This window comes from Lithobates pipiens, unplaced genomic scaffold, assembly GCF_037356315.1.
Source record: "Lithobates pipiens isolate NorthernLeopardFrog02 unplaced genomic scaffold, aLitPip1_a1.2 Scaffold_1, whole genome shotgun sequence".
NCBI classification, from domain to species: domain Eukaryota; kingdom Metazoa; phylum Chordata; class Amphibia; order Anura; family Ranidae; genus Lithobates; species Lithobates pipiens.
Genome location: NW_027507685.1, coordinates 42,695,622 through 42,714,876, shown reverse-complemented (window position 1 = coordinate 42,714,876; position 19,255 = coordinate 42,695,622). Strand labels below are relative to the sequence as shown.

At 43.7% G+C, this 19,255-nt stretch overlaps 2 long non-coding RNA genes across 2 annotated transcripts in view; both read right to left on the bottom strand.

Moving 5' to 3' along the window:
- LOC143991527 (uncharacterized) overlaps positions 1–19,255 on the bottom strand; it is a 217,651-nt gene that overhangs the window by 95,616 nt on the left and 102,780 nt on the right. The window lies entirely within an intron of this gene.
- LOC143988056 (uncharacterized) lies at positions 13,374–17,670 on the bottom strand. The gene is made up of 2 exons (XR_013276741.1): positions 17,441–17,670; positions 13,374–13,541 (listed from the first exon to the last, which is right to left on the bottom strand). It is a non-coding gene; the product is annotated as an uncharacterized LOC143988056 (long non-coding RNA).

The following is a 19,255-nucleotide window of genomic DNA, read 5'->3' as shown; positions in this document are numbered from 1 at the left end:
TGTGCTTATCTCAATCCAGAGCACTAAGTGTGATTTCTGTCTGCTTTCCCGTTTCTCTGGTATCAGCAGGAACCACTTCTGACAAGATTTCCTGACACCAAGAGCAAAAAAAGGTGACAGGGATGGGCACAGCCTGTGATTGACAGCCTCAGCTCTGTTCCTGTGTGTTATGTGGAGGGCGGTGTTTTCCTTCCCTCCAATCGGCTCTCAGAGCTCTCTGCCCCCTGCTTTTCAGAGCTGACAAATCCTGTGTAAATTCTGCACTTTGAATGGATGCAGGGGAAAGACTGGTGTAGATAAACAGGTACAACTTATGTAGAAGGAATGGTTTAATCTCTGTGTATCAACCGGGGCTAGTCATTTCACAGGGTATGTATGAGGGTTTACAAACACTTTAACACTGGTCGACAGTTTGAGTATCCTATAAGTCTGTGGTCACACCAATATTTCAAATAATGATTGCCTTATTACGAAAATAAGCTGTACAATGATAGAAAAACACTTAAACACAAGAAAAAAGCAGCTAATTTCCTATCAAATTATAAAGGTGATAAAGTAAATGTATCTCGTTGTAAACCAGCAAATCCCAGTAAGGAATAAAGTATTTTCTCCTGGATAATTCCAATCCAGATCTGTACCAGTATAATGCAGAAACAAGGAATCCTTCAAATTGCATTAAACAATAGACAAAGCAACTCATAGGGGGTTATTTACTAAAGGCAAATCCACTTTGCACTGCAAGTGCACTTGGAAGTAAAGTCAATGTAGATCCGAGGGGGACATGCAAGGAAAATAAAAAGCAGCATTTTAGCTTGTACATGATTGGATGATAAAATCAGCAGAGCTTCCCCTCATTTCAGATCTACCCCTTAGATTTAGAGCAACTGCACTTCCAAGTGCACTTTCAGTGCAAATTGGATTTAACTTTCGTAAATAACCCCCATAGTGCTTGAATATTATTTATCCCCAATATGTACCTCATGATTACTAGTAGTCATATGTAAATAGCTTCTAAATCTATGTATATCTAAATATAATGCAGTAGTAATACCCTGCATACCGTGCTAGCTCTTTATAATGAAGTGAGGTGAGTCTGTGTGCAGAAAGAAGAGAAATAAATATACATATACACATAAAACAATTTTAGGATTTAGAAAACAATATACCAACATAGTTCAAAAATGACTAGTAGAATACTAATGCCGCATACACACGATCGAATTTCGGCCAGCAAAAGACCAATCACAGCTTTTCATCGGAAAATGCGACTGTGTGTAGGCTCCATCGGAATTTAGCTGTCCGAATTTCCGCCAGCAGAAAATTGATAGCATGTTCTCAATTTTCCAGACGGAAAAACTTTCTATCGGAAATTCCGACCATGTGTATGTAATTCCAACACGCAAAAATTCAGCATGCTCAGATTCAGCTACGAGATGGAAGGGAAGCTATTGGCTACTGGCTATTGAACTTCCTTTTTCTAGTCCCCTCGTACGTGTTGTACGACACCTTGTTCTTGACGCTCGCAATTTGGTGTGACTGTGTGTATGTAAGACAGCTTGAGCGAAATCCCATCGGAATTCCGTCGGGAAAACCATCAGAGCTTTTTCCGACGAGAATTCCGATCGTGTGTACGCGGCATTACAGATTGTGCAGATGTTGTATTGCTGGAACCACTGTCCTAACAAAGAATGTGCCCAAATGTCCCTTCTTCTGAATCTGAATGTAAATGTGATTCAAGAAGGGACTCTGATGTAAGAGTGGACTTTCATAGGGACTGTTAAGCCCCATACACACTATCAGATTTTCTGCTGATTTTTTCCTTCAGATTTACCAAAACCATATAATATGAGGTCAAACCTTCAGAGTTTCAATGTGTATGCAATCAGGCAGGCCCTTGCACTACATGGTTTTGGTAAATCTGAAGACAAAAATCAGCAGAAAATCTGATAGTGTGTATGGGGCTTAAAGGGCACTCTGATAGAAACCCTGATATAAGGGTGTACTCGGATGGGCTAAAAATCAAAGTACATTCTCTGTGGTTCTGAGACATACCATGCTGATTACAAAAAGCTTCAATTAAAACTTACCATTCATTTTAAATGTTATTAATTTATTTATAAAACAAAAATATTTATTAGAAAAATGTGTAAAATATTAGATGTGACCCTCATACTGAAAAGTTTGGAAGCCCCTGGTCTAAAAGACCCTTATGTTACAGATTTATGGTCACTGAACCAGAAGCTTTTACCAGAGCGGGGAATGTAGCTGACAAAAGGCATACTGAACTGGCCAGCTGCAAGCATTTCTATTCCACTATTGCCTTAGCTTTGTGGCTCTTAAATGTGGTTAAAGGCATCTTTCAAGCATGTATTTTAGCCCTACTACCGGAGCCATTTGCACACATGCTTAAAAAATTATTGTATGCTTGAAGATTACATAAAACCCCAAAAATATTATATATTTTCTGAAATCAGACACCTTAGAGAATAAAATAGAGGTAGTTTTAATTTTTTACGTCACACAATATTACCGCAAAAGTCTAGGAAATGCAAACTTTCTGCAAAAAATACACTAAAGTTTATTTTAAGGCACATAAGCACAATAAATTATACAATTTTTGGGTAAAATATAAAGGACGAGGTTGAGTAACGAGATACCCAACAGGTCAAATCTAAATTTGCTTGCGTCTGTGACATGTCAACAAACTTCAGCACCCTATACTTTCCATAGGTTACACTTTAAAAGCCCCCGATCAGTATTATGGATGGGGTCTGGTGCTAGAAATATTGCTCTCATTCTGGCCTGATATGGTGCTATGTAACATGTGTATCACAATCCAAATTTTTTATGTGGAAGCGCCCCACACTTGTGTTTATATTTGTACCTGCATATATGTGGGGGGGGGGGGTTCAAAACATTTTTGAAGCAATTGCATGTACTATCATTTTTTTAAATTTTAAAATGTATTCTTTTGCTTAATCTTTTTTTTTTCATCACATAGGGGACAAAAAGTCCCCTATGCAATGATTGTTTGGTCACAAGTTCTGTTTAATGAGACATCCAGTGTCCTCCCTGTGCCCCACTGAATGTAAGTTAATGCAGATCACATTGCATTGCATTCTTTCCCGGCCATGCTGGCCGCAGACACTGAGAGGCAGACCCAGAAGTGATTTCAAACACTTTCCAGTTCAGCAATACCAATCTACCTGGTGGCACCCACTATGTTGATCCCGGGCCCACAGATGGGCAGGCAGAGCTTGGGATACAAGCTCTGGTCCCCACTGGTCTGGTCTCCCGCAGAGATATGGGCATGGAGCCTGATGTACTTGCATGGATTCCCACACTGCCTATTTTTCAGAGCAGTTTGCTAAAAGCTATGCCACCCTTTGACTCAGTTTACTCTGGGATTTGTAATGTCAGGGTCCACGATTTCCATTCTATGGTTGACATTCCGAACTTCAGTTCTCCTTATCCTCAATGTTCTGCATAGAAGTCTATAGGCCTCGGCTCTCCCCCTGATGACTGGAGGGGACAGTGCACACAACATCCAGCATAGCACTGGAAAGTAAAAGTATACTGACTGTAGAGAACAATGTCTCCTTTTTCATGTTTCTGTAGTCCAACACCTGACTACATCTCCAACTGTCATCTACCTATCCTGATCATTGCTATGTTTAACTGATACCTTCACTGTTTGCTTCCTGCCTGAACACTGCAATGTTTATGGATTATGCCTGCTGTTAGTAATTCCATCTTGTTTCTCCCCCCACTTTACAGTATGTGTACTTGCACCTTGAGCAACATTCTACAGCCAGAGTGTATAGTCATATGCATGACATTGTAGGGGCAACTTAGTACATGCTTGCCTAAGGAAAGGGTGGTCTTTGGCATAAGTACTTCCTCTCTGTTTGGTTTCCTTTAAGTGCTTAGTACATTTTAGGGTTTTAGGCCAAACGAGAGTGTTAGTTCATAAACAAACATTAGCTGGGGATCTGTCATTTTGTGGGGTAGCACTTCTGCTGCAAAATTACTGATTTCTGCTTGGCTTGGCTTGCGAACAAATACCAGTGACATAATTGTCTGTCTTTGCTCTTCTTTACTGGCCACCTAGGCCTCATGTCTGATATGTATTTTAAGGGAGACCCCACACTGTTATATCTAAAGGGAACATATACATAAACATTTTAAAAAATAATGTGGGATTCACTCTTAAATTTAAACCAGACTCTTATACAGGTATACAGCCTGGGGGCCAGGAAAAGGATTATAGTAAGGCTGCTTTCACACTGGGGCGGGAGCAGCGTCGGCAGTAAAGCGCCGCTATTTTTAGCGGCGCTTTACCGTCGTTTTAGCGGCGGTGTGCGGGCGCTAGCAGGGTGGTTTTAACCCCCGCTAGCGGCCGAAAAAGGGGTTAAACCCGCCCGCAAAGCTCTGCTGCAGCGGCGCTTTGCCGGCGGTATTGCCGCGGTGTCCCATTGGTTTCAATGGGTAGGAGCGGTTTAGGAGCGGTGAATACACCGCTCCTTCACCGCTGCAAAGATGCGGCTGGCAGGACTTTTTTCACCGTCCTGCCAGCGCATCGCTCCAGTGTGAAAGCCCTCCGGCTTTCACACTGGAGTTAAAGGGGCCGGTTTTTTTCAGGCGTTACACAGGCACTATTTTTAGCGCTGTAACGCCTGAATACCGCCCCAGTGTGAAAGCAGCCTAACCATGCACCTCCCCCTTCATCCTGATCCATACAAGGTCACATGCATTTAACTTCTAGGAGGGTATCTTGCAACCCTTTCCAAGGCACCTTATCCTAATGTTGAGGGGACTCAAGGTAATGTGGAGATTACAGTGGGTTATCAGAATCTGGAAGTTCCCTTTTGAATAATCTGCCATGCACCTCCTCTGGGAAATGAGTAAGTGGTAACCCTCGTTCCACTAATTTCCACCCAAAAATGTAGAGAGTAGACATTCATGCTATAAAAGACTCTAAATGTAAATCCAATTTCAATCACATCATCCAGCAATGTAGATCTTCATCAATCTTGACAACCCACCACCCATTGCCATCATCAGGCAGAGTGTTTTCATGCTGCCTGATGATGTTTCCATGCTGCCACAACACCTCCCTACTTGACTATGCTGCTCCACTACCAGGGATCTGTCACTTAGTGATTGTAACACTACCACCACTAAATGAAAGATCCTTGTTTTTTTATTTACAAATATAAGGTTTTTAAGGATCTGTCATTTAGCAGCAGTAGTGCTACTGCCACTAAATGATAGATCCCCGCTGCTGTTTGTAAACAAACCAGTCATTTTTAAAGGGTTAAATCATACTGCTTTGTAACTTCACATGCCAGCCTTAAAGCACCTCTAAGGCCGCGTACACACGGGCGGACTGTTCGCCCAACTTTGTTTGTCAAACAGTTTCGGCAAACAGTCCGCTCAAAATTAGCATGGACGGACATGGCCACACACGGCACTTTTTGAGCGGACTGTTTCAGCGAACTGTTTGCCAAACAGTTCGCTCAACTTTTGAAATGAACGGACTCGCCCACGTAAGGCGGAGGCAAATCCGCCCATTTTGAGCGCGTGTACAGGTAGGCGGGGCCCGCGAAGGAGACGTCGCGGGCTCCGCCGCCTGGAATGGACTTAAAGGGGAACCCCAACGCCGAAAAAAATCGGCGTGGGGTCCCCCCAAAGTCCACAACAGACCCTTGTCCGAGCACGCTACCCGGCCGGCCAGGAAAGGGGGGCGAGCGAGCGCGCCCCCCCTCCTGAGCCGTACCAGGCCGCGTGCCCTCAACATGGGGGGTGCCTTGGGGAAGGGGGGGCCGCGCGGCCCCCCCACCCCAAAGCACCTTGTCCCCATGTTGATGAGGACAAGGGCCTCTTCCCGACAACCCTGGCCGTTGGTTGTCGGGGTCTGCGGGCGGGGGGCTTATCGGAATCCGGGAGCCCCCTTTAAGAAGGGGGCCCCCGGATACCGGCCCCCCACCCTATGTGAATGAGTATGGGGTACAATGTACCCCTACCCATTCACCTGTGAAATAAAGTACAAAAAAAAACACAACACAGAGAAAAAATATTTTATTGCACAGCTCCGGGGGTCTTCCGTCTTCGGGGGTCTTCTCGCCGGACTCCTCCGCTATCTTCGTGTAGCTCTTTTACTAGCGGAGGAGCCCGGCTTTCTTCCTCCCCGCCGCCGGCCTCTTCTCCCGACTTCGGGGGTCTTGTCCCCCTCTTCGGTTCTTCTGCCGGGCCACCGCGCCTTCTTGTAGCTCTTTTGCAGGCGGTGGCCCGGTCTTCTGTCGCCGCTGCCTTCCGTTCTTCTGTCGCCGCCTTCGGTTCTTCTGCCGGGCCACCGCGCCTTCTTGTAGCTCTTTTACAGGCGGTGGCCCGGTCTTCTGTCGCCGCTGTCGCTGTCGCCGTCGCCGCCTTCCGTTCTTCTTCTTCTTCTTGTTCTTCTTCTTCTTCCCCAGGAGATGTTGACACGTCGCTCTCTCCGGCCGGAATGCCAGAGCCGCGCTGTGCGGTCACTTATATAGTGACAATGGGGCGGTGTCACATGGTATATGTCACATGGGTTGGTCACATGGGTTGATGTCACATGGGGACTATGACATCGTAAGGGGGCGGGGTCACCATGTGACCAACCCATGTGACATATACCATGTGACACCGCCCCATTGTCACTATATAAGTGACCGCACAGCGCGGCTCTGGCATTCCGGCCGGAGAGAGCGACGTGTCAACATCTCCTGGGGAAGAAGAAGAAGAACAAGAAGAAGAAGAAGAACGGAAGGCGGCGACGGCGACAGCGACAGCGGCGACAGAAGACCGGGCCACCGCCTGTAAAAGAGCTACAAGAAGGCGCGGTGGCCCGGCAGAAGAACCGAAGGCGGCGACAGAAGAACGGAAGGCAGCGGCGACAGAAGACCGGGCCACCGCCTGCAAAAGAGCTACAAGAAGGCGCGGTGGCCCGGCAGAAGAACCGAAGAGGGGGACAAGACCCCCGAAGTCGGGAGAAGAGGCCGGCGGCGGGGAGGAAGAAAGCCGGGCTCCTCCGCTAGTAAAAGAGCTACACGAAGATAGCGGAGGAGTCCGGCGAGAAGACCCCCGAAGACGGAAGACCCCCGGAGCTGTGCAATAAAATATTTTTTCTCTGTGTTGTGTTTTTTTTTGTACTTTATTTCACAGGTGAATGGGTAGGGGTACATTGTACCCCATACTCATTCACATAGGGTGGGGGGCCGGTATCCGGGGGCCCCCTTCTTAAAGGGGGCTCCCGGATTCCGATAAGCCCCCCGCCCACAGACCCCGACAACCAACGGCCAGGGTTGTCGGGAAGAGGCCCTTGTCCTCATCAACATGGGGACAAGGTGCTTTGGGGTGGGGGGCCCATTCCAGGCGGCGGAGCCCGCGACGTCTCTGTCGCGGGCCCCGCCTACCTTCACACGCGCTCAAAATGAGCAGACTTTCCTCCGAGCGGGAACAGTTTGCTCATTTCGAAAGTAGCCTACACACGGGCGTACTGTTCGCTCAAACACAGTTTCAGCGGACAGTTTTTCGGAATTTCCGAAAGACTTTGTCCGTCAAACTGTCCGCTGAAACTGTCCGCTGAAAGCCCACACACGAGCGGACTGTCCGCCCAAACACTGTTCAGCGGACAAGGTTGGGCGAACAGTCCGCCCGTGTGTACGCGGCCTAAGTTGCCCTAACGCCTGCTATAAAAGACCCTTTCCCCACTGAACAATTTTTTTTTTAAAGTTTATAATACATTGTTACACTTTCTCTTTGCAGTGCCCAGCTAACCATAACCTTTTTTTTTTAACAAAAAGTTTATAAATTAGCCTTGCAAAATGCTTGAAGGGGTTTTCATCCTAAACATCACTTTACTAGGATAACACACTTGTAGCAATTATTAGTACTATTGTGTGTGCTTTTAATTGCGGGAAGGACTTTAGTGAGTGCATTATTTAAATGAATAAAGATACATTACTAATAGTTATGTATCTTACATGTTGTGATAACATGATTCCCTGACCTGCTTGGTATCATTCAGTTGCTATGAAATGCCCTATGTATCTAGGTTGCAGAATATGTGTAGCATTCATGGAATTCTAAATATGCAGTCCATTATTCCCCTTTAATTTCTTGTATAGTTAAATAGAAAGCAAAAAGCTGTAGAGGTCAACCTTTGAAGTTATTTCAGCTTAATTACAGTATTCCAACACAATACATACATGCTTATTTCCAAAGCTATGTTTCATAAAAAAAATAAACACAGGCTACATGACTGAATATGAAAGGCCGCACTGAAAGCTGCAGGGTCGTGATGTGCCAACACAGCAGCACAACAATGCATGCCCCCACTTGGCAATGATGTGAACAACAATGCCCCAACAACCAGTTAAGTTGTGGTGGTGCAGGCCGCCCGTGGGCAATCAAAGCTGACAGAACAGAACTCACTGGTTGCTCTCTGTGAACGGCTGTGATTTCCGGGACACAGCCTGGGACAAAGTCATGTTGAGACAGCTTTTTTAAATCTGTGATTGTCCCAGCAAAATTGGGACAGTTAGCAACTATGGGCCTGTTTTTTTTTTTTTTTTTTTGGATGACTGGCACTGTTGCCAGTCCCCTACAACTTTTTTAACTAAAGAAACAGAACATTTACTGACAGAGCACATTTTTTTCCAACAATCTGAAATATGACAAACTCCCATTAGAAATGAAAAGAACAGATATTTAAAGAAGTTGTAAACCTTCCTTTATTATTTGTACCTATAGGTGATTCTAGAATAAGGCTTACCTATAGGTACTGTAAATATCTCCTTAGCGTGTGCTGGGAGACATTTACTGTATACTGTGCCGATAATGTCATTGGTGCATGAGCTCTGAAGAAATGGCCGCCTGTGCCATTTATTCAGAAGACAGCGCCGTGACCGGCGGCTCCCACACCTGAGTGACTTCACGTGGCTTCAGGCAGTCACACAGCTGGAGTCTGTGGCCCCGGAAAGGAAGATGAGCGAAGATGGATGCGGCCTGCAGTGGGGACAACTTGGTATTTGTTTGCAGGTAAGTGTCACAAGATGTGCTTGTATGCGATGCATACTAGCACATTATGCCTTTACTTTGCAGGGAAGAAAAAAAGGGGGGAAATAAACTGAGTTTACTTTCAAGGATATAATCAATATATAAATATTAAGAATGCCTGTAACAGGTAATCTGCTTGGCCTTTTAATGAGAGATCAAAACAATATGAGCGTGGCTAGGATTATGAAGGACCCAGGGAACTTTAGGGTGGAGCCAAAAAGCAAGTCCTATGGCACATGTGGCAAAAAAATAGTCGTGGTTTTGTTTTGCATAACAGTGGGAATGGCTTAAAGTTGAATGATAGTCACTATATACACTGCACACTCATGCCACAGTCTTTGTACCCACATAATACTCCTTATTGTTGTGTCATGAGGGTGAAGAAGGGAGAGAGACAGGGAGGAGGAAGAGAAAGAGGAAGGGAGGGGATGGGGGAGATGTAAACCCTTACAAAATTACATTTTAAATCCTGTGTATCAAACAATGATGTAATATAGTGCGGCGCCAAAAATAAAACATTACTCCACCCAAAATTGAAGTTCTGTATATCTCTGATATCATGTGCAATACTATTTCAATTATTATTAAAAGGCCACCAGTGTATGGGTTTAAAGTGTAACTAAAGACAAAACCTCACACAGCTCCTTCACTGTACAGACTTCACAGAGTGTGTAGGAAACACAGAGGGAGAGGGGTGTGAGAGGGGCGGGAGAAGGCAGAGCAGACCCAGCATCTCTCCTCTCCCATTTGTGCAGGGGGAAACAGTGACACTGTAACACTTTAATAACCATGGTGAGCCAACACAGATGCAGCCAGACAACCCTACATTTACAGCTTCTCCTGTCCCATAGATGTTTATAGACAGGAGAAATCGGGCTTATGCTGTTGGCTGAGTGGGCCTGGAGCTGTAGCTCCATGTTAATCCGGCCCTGCCCATGTATTTTTAAAAGCTTCTCAAGCTAATTCTGTTTCAGGGAGCCTTGTATATTGTATACATTTCTAATGGTGGACTAAAACATGGGTTCTCAAACTTTTTAATCTAAGAGCCCAAATAAGAAAATTGTTGTTGCACTAGGACCTAAGAAATGTAGGTAGCTGAATTTGAATTGATGTCAGCCTCCCGCAGTGAGGCTGAGCAAAGCTCTTTTGTTTCTGGCAGAAGAGGAACGTCACTCCTACCCTCCGGAAGAGGACACTGTCCACTCTGGCTATCACTCTTCACAAGGTCCCCCAAATCCTGAAAGGCATGTGGTCTGCTATGATTCTGAAAAGAGGGGCCCTTCTTTTCTTAGCCACAGACTGGTTTCAATGTTAGGGGGAAACCCCCCATTTATTTCTGTTTTTAACTTTGTCACTTTTAAAAGATTGCATTGTACTGTTCCATAACTTTATTTGTCTCCCCATGAATAGGGTTTAATGCTATCTTTTGGGTTCACAGATTTCCTGCTAGGTTTGTATAACCTCCTGCAAACCAAACTTTGCCTAGTTGGGGGAGCCCCATTGCAAGAGTACTTTTAACATTTTCCTGGAGTTCATCTTTAATCCCTGTAGTAAACCACCTGCCTGTAATCTTTTTCTCCAACACATTTCAGCTTATTCTCCCCATGCTGCTGACCAGTTTTACCCAGTTCTTGTCCTTTGTAGTCTCATAATTCTCATAATTCTTACCTTGAAATAAATTGGCTAGTACCAGAACATTTTGGCGTCAGTGAGAACAGGGATAGCCTCAGTGGCCAATTTTTATCTGCCCATCAAAGCAAGACTATTACCGCCTGGCAAAATGAAAAAAAAAAAAATGTTAAGCTAAAATCAAATCTGTTGCTGAGACTGTCTGTGAAAATCATACTGTTCTGTAACACCACATACAGCTTTAAGGCATCCCACAGGCATGTCATTTAATGGATTTTTGGATTGTCAATTTTTTCTTCAAAGCCACATGAAAAGACCCTCTCCCTGTTGTATGATTATCTTTTATTTTTTGCAGTAGTACATGTCCCCCATGGCAGTGCCCAGCTCTATTAGTTACCCATAGACCTTTATGAGATTCACCTGTAAGTTCCAGTTCACCAAACCCTTTTCAAATCAAACCTTAGTGTCTAGTGACCATAATCTGTACCTGGAGATTACAAGTGGTAATTTCATAGGCATGGCACACTGTTATCACCAGCAGTAAATGAAAAAGAAATGCCATGCACTGCCATCGTTTTAATGATGATTTTTGGCAAGACCTTTCTGTGCCTTTTGATGTGCCTTTCAGGCCGCGTACACACGGGCGGACTGTTCGCCCAACTTTGTCCGTCCAACAGTTTCGGCAAACAGTCCGCTCAAAATTAGCATGGACGGACATGGCCACACACGACGAACGAACAGTTTGCTGAAACCGTGCGCGATGACGTGAACGGCACGTACGACGGGACGAAAAATACGACGTCCTATACACTGCATTATAGCTTTCGGCGTGAAAATCCTTTCTGAGCATGCGCGCAACTTTGTTTGACGAACAAGCCTACACATGAGCGGACTGTTCGCTGAAACAAGGTTTCAGCGGACAGTTTTTCGGAAATTCCGAAAAACCTTGTCCGTCCAACTGTCCGCTGAAACTGTCCGCTGAAAGCCCACACACGAGCGGACTGTCCGCCCAAACACTGTTCAGCGGACAAAGTTGGGCGAACAGTCCGCCCGTGTGTACGCGGCCTCAGGATTTTACTGTTTTTCTGGTCTCAGGCAGTTCTCAGCTCTTAAGTTAGTGACACATTTCATTCTAAATATATAATTCATTCTGCCGATTGACCCTGCTTTTAACAATATGCTCTAGCTCTTATGGGTCCTATAGTCTCTTATTTCTACATCTATTTATGTGTACTCTATTTTTTTATATTATAGATTATGTTTATGTTGTTCTGCCAAAAGTAGACACAAGGCCAAGTCTTTAACACTTACAGCATCTAAAACAGTTGCAGAATTGAGGATAAGGTGTGTGGAGAGAACAGGTCAAGGCAGGGAGAAAAACGCACATAGGCTTTGATCTTTTGCATAGATCTAGGATTATCTCAAAGAATCAATTCAGGTCTTACCATACATCAACAAATAATACAAGGCTCATGTCTCGCATTATAAACTGGTGCAAGCCAAACTTCGGTAAGAGATGGATTTCATTCAAACAATCCTTCTCGCCTGTTTATTGGGCTGCCTACCTTGTTTATACCATGTAATCCCCTGCTCTCTCTTTGCTCACTCGACAATTGGGGCAACCCTCTGAGTCGTCACAACTCCTAAAGGCCCCATATTGTCATACCACATGTTGACTCACCTGACGGGCCCTTCCCCTCCCAAATACCTAATTAAGTGGGAGCCGTATTAACAAACAAACTACAAAACAGCAGTAAGACATAATTATCCAAATTAAAACACAGGACTTTGATATCGTGTAAGGTTTAGGAGATGGGATATAAAATCTTGGCTTGGTGCTATAGAGTCCCATCAACCTTACACAGACTTTTCCCACAGAGCCCTCCCCTTTCCTAGCGATCCCAGGAAGCAGAGGGTACCATGCTTTACTTCTTCTGGCCTTGCCCTGGTCTCTCTGTTTTCTGGACTCAGGTTTGCCACTAGATCTTTAAATTGACGGATGTACAGTTGCCAATGGATGCAGCGGCCATCCTACTACATTTGACTCCTTTTTCAATGAAAGGGTACAAGTTATATGAAAAGGCGACACAGCTCAAACCGGTACCTATATAAATGACCACTCAGTGATAAGTGAAAACAAAGCAGCTGCCCCTTTGAAAGTGAAAAATACACCTCAATAACAATAAATAATAAAATAAGTGGCGCTACTCACAAATATATGTAAAAAAAAAAAAAAAAAAAAAATATATATATATATATATATATATATATATATATATATATATATATATATATATATATATATATATATAAACAATACATTCACACATATATGAATTGCTAATAGAGTGAATAAAAAAAAAATGAAAAAGATGAAAAAAGTATTTATTTAGTCCAAGCATCCCAATCACTATGCTTGTAACAAAACCAGTGCTGGTATGAGGTGGCCAAAGAGTACACCACTACAATGAGGGCAAGAATACACGCTCATCAAATCCAATTGGCCCACACAGGACCAATTCGCTTATTAGGATTCCAAGGTGCCATATTCCAAGGTGTCCTCCCTTGATAAGGATTAGTTCAATTACACCTACATTAGTAAAGTTGCTCTGCTCCACAATCACCATAAGTAAGTAATGGAGAGATGGGGGCTGATATAGTGTAGTATTTTTATTAAAGAATGGTGAACAATAAAGGAATTACACTTACATGGTATGGTTCTTTAGGTAAGCAACAACATAGACAGCCTGTATATATGTTCGCCATTCCACCACTCCATCAGCCGGATATGACGCAGGCTTCTCCCTGATGACTTTGGATAATCACTGGGAAGAACGATATAAAAAAACCCTGATTCTATTGGATGGAGTTCACATTCTCACCTGAATATCATGATATTATGGGCTCTCAGGCTTGAGCTGCATGTTTCCCTTCCTCAGCCCCTTTGGGAATTTTTTGAGCTTTGATTTCAACCACGTTGCCATCTGGACACAGCATATTTCCCATTTTCTGTCCTTCTTGATATAACCACCCAACCCCCCCCCCCCCCCCCCCCCCACACACACACACACACTCTTTTTTTGTTGTTTTTTTGCTTGTTTTGCTCTTTTTTCTTGGAGGTTTGGGTCCATGCCCTATCATTATCATATTTTTTGTGTGCATACAGAGATGATCTCCATTTACATGAATATATGAATTTATTGACAATTGAGACTATAATACTATTGAAGTTTTGCAAGCAAGCAGATTGGAAAAAAAATAGAAAATGAACAATGATCTATTTCCATTTTAGTTTACCAAGGATACAAATATACATCTAGTGAGTCAAAAATCATGATGTGACATAATCATCCAGGATTACAGATCATTAGGTTAATTAAGTTTAATCGGTCATATATTCTTTGAGCTAAAAATAGGAATATGAGGTGTAAAATGCTATTTTTTTATATAATCTTTATGTATAGACTGACTTCACTTGTGATCAGCCACGGTATCAACCTTCAGATGACTACTTGTGCATATTTCATGCTAGGTTGTAGGTAAAAGTCTGAATGACTGTATATAGGGGTGGTAGTTGACTGTTTTTTTTCTCTCTTCCTCACATTCCTCCTTTTCAACAGGGGGTAGTAGACATTATCAATGCATCTTACCTCTGCTTTTTTTACGTTATATTATACATTTTGTAATCATATTCTTTACAGATGGATCTTGAACCCATATGAAAGCACATTTTCAGTCCTCAAGAAGTGGCATCACTGGGAAACGAGTAGACTCAGATGCATATATACTATATGGGCGTTCTGTGACTACTGAATATACAGTATGTGTGTTGAAATGCATATGAAGATCCAATTAATTATATGTTGTTATATATGGTGGATTTAAAAAGATATATATTTCTGTATACAATAAAAGTGAATTTTTTAATTGATAGTAATCTGTATGTTAAGTAATAAAAAATGTGAGGGGTGCATATTTAAAGTCATATATATATATATATATATATATATATATATATATATATATATATATATATATATATATATATATATATATATATATACCATGTTTTTTCTATAATTGTCTTTATTGGGATGATGCCCTCACAGAAACATGTTTAAACTGACCCCACAGTTTTTTTTATATAGAAATGGTATAATTTACACTTCCACCATCATAATTGCACTCAAATCACTAAAAGGCTAAGTTCAACTTTGTTCACTTTTTTTTTTCTAAATTCCAGCTCCCCTATGTAGTATATACTAATATAGCATTAATGTACTTCTTTTGCAACAATAAAACAGCTTTCCATTAATTCTACACATGCTTACATCACTCTCTTCAAGGATTTTTAAAAACCCTACTTCTGCCTTACTTCCTGGACAGACTTTAGGTCATGACACAGGAAGGAGTTGACCGACTGAGGGTAGATGATGCATGGTGTGTGCTAATGAGATCAGCCGGTCAACTCCTTCCTGTGTGATGACCTAAAGTCTGTCCAGGAAGTAAGGCAGAAGTAAAGGAGCAGGGTTTTTAAACATCCATGAAGAGAGAGGTAAGCCCGTGTAGAGTTAATGGAAAGCTGTTTTAGTTTTGCAAAAGAAGTACATTAATGCTATATTGATACATACTACATAGAGGAGCTGGAATTTAGGAAAAAAGGTGAACTCAGGGGTGGATCCAGGGGGGCAATGGGGCAATTGCCCCCTTCGAGAATACGGCCGGCGGGTGACAGCGTGGCCGGTTACGTGGCCGGTTCCACGGCCGGTTCCGCGTGTGCCAGCGCGGCCGGTTCTGTGGGTGCCAGCGCGGCCGGTTCCACGGGTGACTGCGATGAGTGCTGGTGAGTGGACGGGTGAGGGGGGGGCAGCCGGGCGGCTTAGGGTCTGAGGGCTGCTGGCCAATCAGAAAGCCAGTGGGCAGGGGAGCAGGGAGATGACATCATCTCTCACTGCCCTGCATCCCTCCAGTTCCGCCCTCACTGTGAGGGAAGCTGTGTGCAGCAGAGAGATTACATCATCTCTGTTCTGCCTATCTTCACTCTAGGACACAACAAAAGACCACCTTAGCAGAAAAGTGACATAGTAGGTGACAATTTGCAATGTTTGGCAGGCTACATGGCAAGTGACAATCCACAATCTGTGGCAGGTGACGTGGCAAGTGGCAATCCGCAATGTGTGGCAGGTGACGTGGCAAGTGACAATCCACAATGTGTGGCAGGCTACGTGGCAAGTGACAATCCACAATGTGTGGCAGGCTACATGGCAGGTGGCAATCCACAATGTGTGGTAGACTATGTGGCAAGTGCCAATCCGCAATGTGTGGCAGGCTACGTGGCAAGTGTCAATCCGCAATGTGTGGCAGGTGACGTGGCAAGTGACAATCCGCAATGTGTGGCAGGTGACGTGGCAAGTAACAGTCCGCAATGTGTGGCAGGCTACGTGGCAAGTGACAATCAGCAATGTGTGGCAGGTGACGTGGCAAGTGGCAATCCGCAGTGTGGCATGTGACGTGGCAAGTGACAATCAGCAATATGTGGCAGGTGACGTGGCATGTCGCAAACCGCAATGTGTGGCAGGTGACGTGGCAAGTGACAATCCGCAATGTGTGGCAGGCTACGTGGCAAGTGACAATCAGCAATGTGTGGCAGGTGACGTGGCAAGTGGCAATCCTCAATGTGTGGCAGGTGACGTGGCAAGTGACAATCCGCATTTGGTGGCAGGCGACTTAGGGTCTGAGGGCTGCTGGCCAATCAGAAAGCCAGTGGGCAGGGGAGCAGGGAGATGACATCATCTCTCACTGCCCTGCATCCCTCCAGTTCCGCCCTCACTGTGCGGGAAGCTGTGTGCAGCAGAGAGATTACATCATCTCTGTTCTGCCTATCTTCACTCTAGGACACAACAAAAGACCACCTTAGCAGAAAAGTGACACAGTAGGTGACAATTTGCAATGTGTGGCAGGCTACATGGCAAGTGACAATCCACAATCTGTGGCAGGTGACGTGGCAAGTGGCAATCCGCAATGTGTGGCAGGTGACGTGGCAAGTGACAATCCACGTGTGGCAGGCTACGTGGCAAGTGACAATCCACAATGTGTGGCAGGCTACGTGGCAGGTGGCAATCCACAATGTGTGGTAGACTATGTGGCAAGTGCCAATCCGCAATGTGTGGCAGGCTACGTGGCAAGTGTCAATCCGCAATGTGTGGCAGGTGACGTGGCAAGTGACAATCCGCATTTGGTGGCAGGCGACATGGCAAGTGACACCCTCAGGGCTCCCACTGATTCTGCATTATGGTGAGTTTAACCATTTAATTTTACATTACAATGTAATAATAGTAATTACGCGCTTCAATCATCCTGACACCATAACAAACATGATGCCGTAATGATTGAAGCGCCAACACCACCCATTTCCCATATAAATTGCCCCAAAAAAAACATATTTTATAGCAATGCCCCTCCCGAGACTAGACTCTGGATCCGCCCCTGGGTGAACTTAGACTTTATGTAAGTCTTTATCCTTCTGCTATATTTCTTTACCATTGAAAATCCAGTAATTGTTGAAGTGCTGACTGATATCAGAATCTGCAAGGTCATTAAACCTGCAGGCATTACCATAGAACTGCAGTATCATTACTTCAGATGAAATAATATTTCAAATCAAATGTAATCATGTACATAATATCATATTGATGTTGTTTGTTTATATTTTAACACTGTTTACCTGTTTTTTTCTTGTCAATTTATCTCATTTTTATCTGCCTTCCTCTCTTCATATCCTGTCCCATACACTCCCATTTCAATTCTCCTTGCTTTATTACAGCTCTTCCAATGTCCCTCTCTGGACGTTTCTCACCCGCTGGGTCTTGGCATCTTAAAGTGAGATTTTGGGAGCAGTGAGTTAAGATTTATGATATGGGAGGACAGAGTGTGAAAGGGGTATCATCATCAGTTTTGACTGAAAGAAAGAAAACATATCTTCAACAAAAAGGAGCCCTTTCAATTCTGCTGCGTTGTTAGGACAACCCAAACTATCCTTTAAATGATTAGTTCCACTTCAGAAGAATTTACATTCAACAGTGAAAACGCAGCCTCCCTCCATTTATCCCAAAGGATTTCTCACTAAAGAGAGTCATATGTTTTGGGCTTTTATTTATCTTTCTCTATTCAACCTACACTTGTATTAAATAAAAAGGAGAATCCACATGAAACAGCAATTATGAACAAAATACCTGTTCAAAAGGACTATGAGCTGAAGCAGGTAGAACAGAAGGCAAAAGGCAAGCCTTTACGACTTTAAGACAGATTAGAAAAATATACTGTAGCATCAGATAGTGAAGCTTGGATAACTCTATAGAAGTCAATGGCCCTGGCCCTGTGACAATGTCTGTTAGCTGTAATAGCCATGAAATATTTGCCTGTGCAAAAATAACAGAAGAGTTGATGCAACTGCCAGAGTAGTATTGGGCAACCACAACACATACAACTGACAAAATGAGTATGACATGATGACAATGGTAGGGTTATCTGCTCTGCTTTCTATACAGTGACATTTTTAAGAAGACAAAAGCACACAAGACCCAAGCCTTGTATTTTGCAGAAGGAACAGTTGGATTTTCAGATCCTTCTTCTGTTACAAAATTAAAATCTCAACAACAAATATGTCTACATTTAGCATTACTGATGTGGTTATAACAAAAAGGCCCCATTTTTTTTTGACAAATAGTTTTTTTTTGCTCTTTTATTCATTGAATTATTTACTTGCAGATTATAGAGGTTGACTTACTACAGGTGTAGAAACTGTACTCTTAGCAGTGTAAATGTAAAATTAACTTAGTAAAGACAGTGAAGCTGTGTTTGCATTAAGTACCCAATTATGTCTAAGGAGAATTTAAAAAAAATAAAAAATTTTTGCTCACAAGTGCATGAAAAAATACATTACATTTTGTAATTCCCAGATCAGGGCCTGGAGCTTGGAACCCATTTGAAGAGCTTTGGGTTGGATGCCTCCGATGCTTTGTCCGGGTCTTGCAGGAAACCAGCAGGCTGAGTGTGCAAGTGTGTACATTCGTTATATTCTAGGATTTGACAGTCAGGGTAGGGACAAGGGGGGAGCAGGAGGGACGACTGAACTCTGCATCATGGTATTATGTCAGGGGAGGGCTGACATGAGCCAAGTTCCTGACACTGCAAGTTGATGGGAATAGGATAGGAAGGTGACAGCAACATCTCACTACTCCTATCAATTTAGCATTGGACGTGACATACAAAATTTGAAGTGGAGAAGACAGCTGAGAGGAGATTTGGGCCACGCTCTCTCCCCCCTCTAGCTTCTCCTCCTGTCACTGTAGCGCTATTGGACTGAGACTGTTGAATTCAGACCTTACTCCTGTCCCAGCAGCAAAGAATGTGGGTAGGCGCAGGGGCGGCGCCAGGTGGGTGCTCGGGGGTGCTTGAGCACACATAGCGCCCCCAAAAAACTGTATTGTAGATGCCAGACAGGGACTTCTTTCACATATGTGGAGGGATACATTGGCTC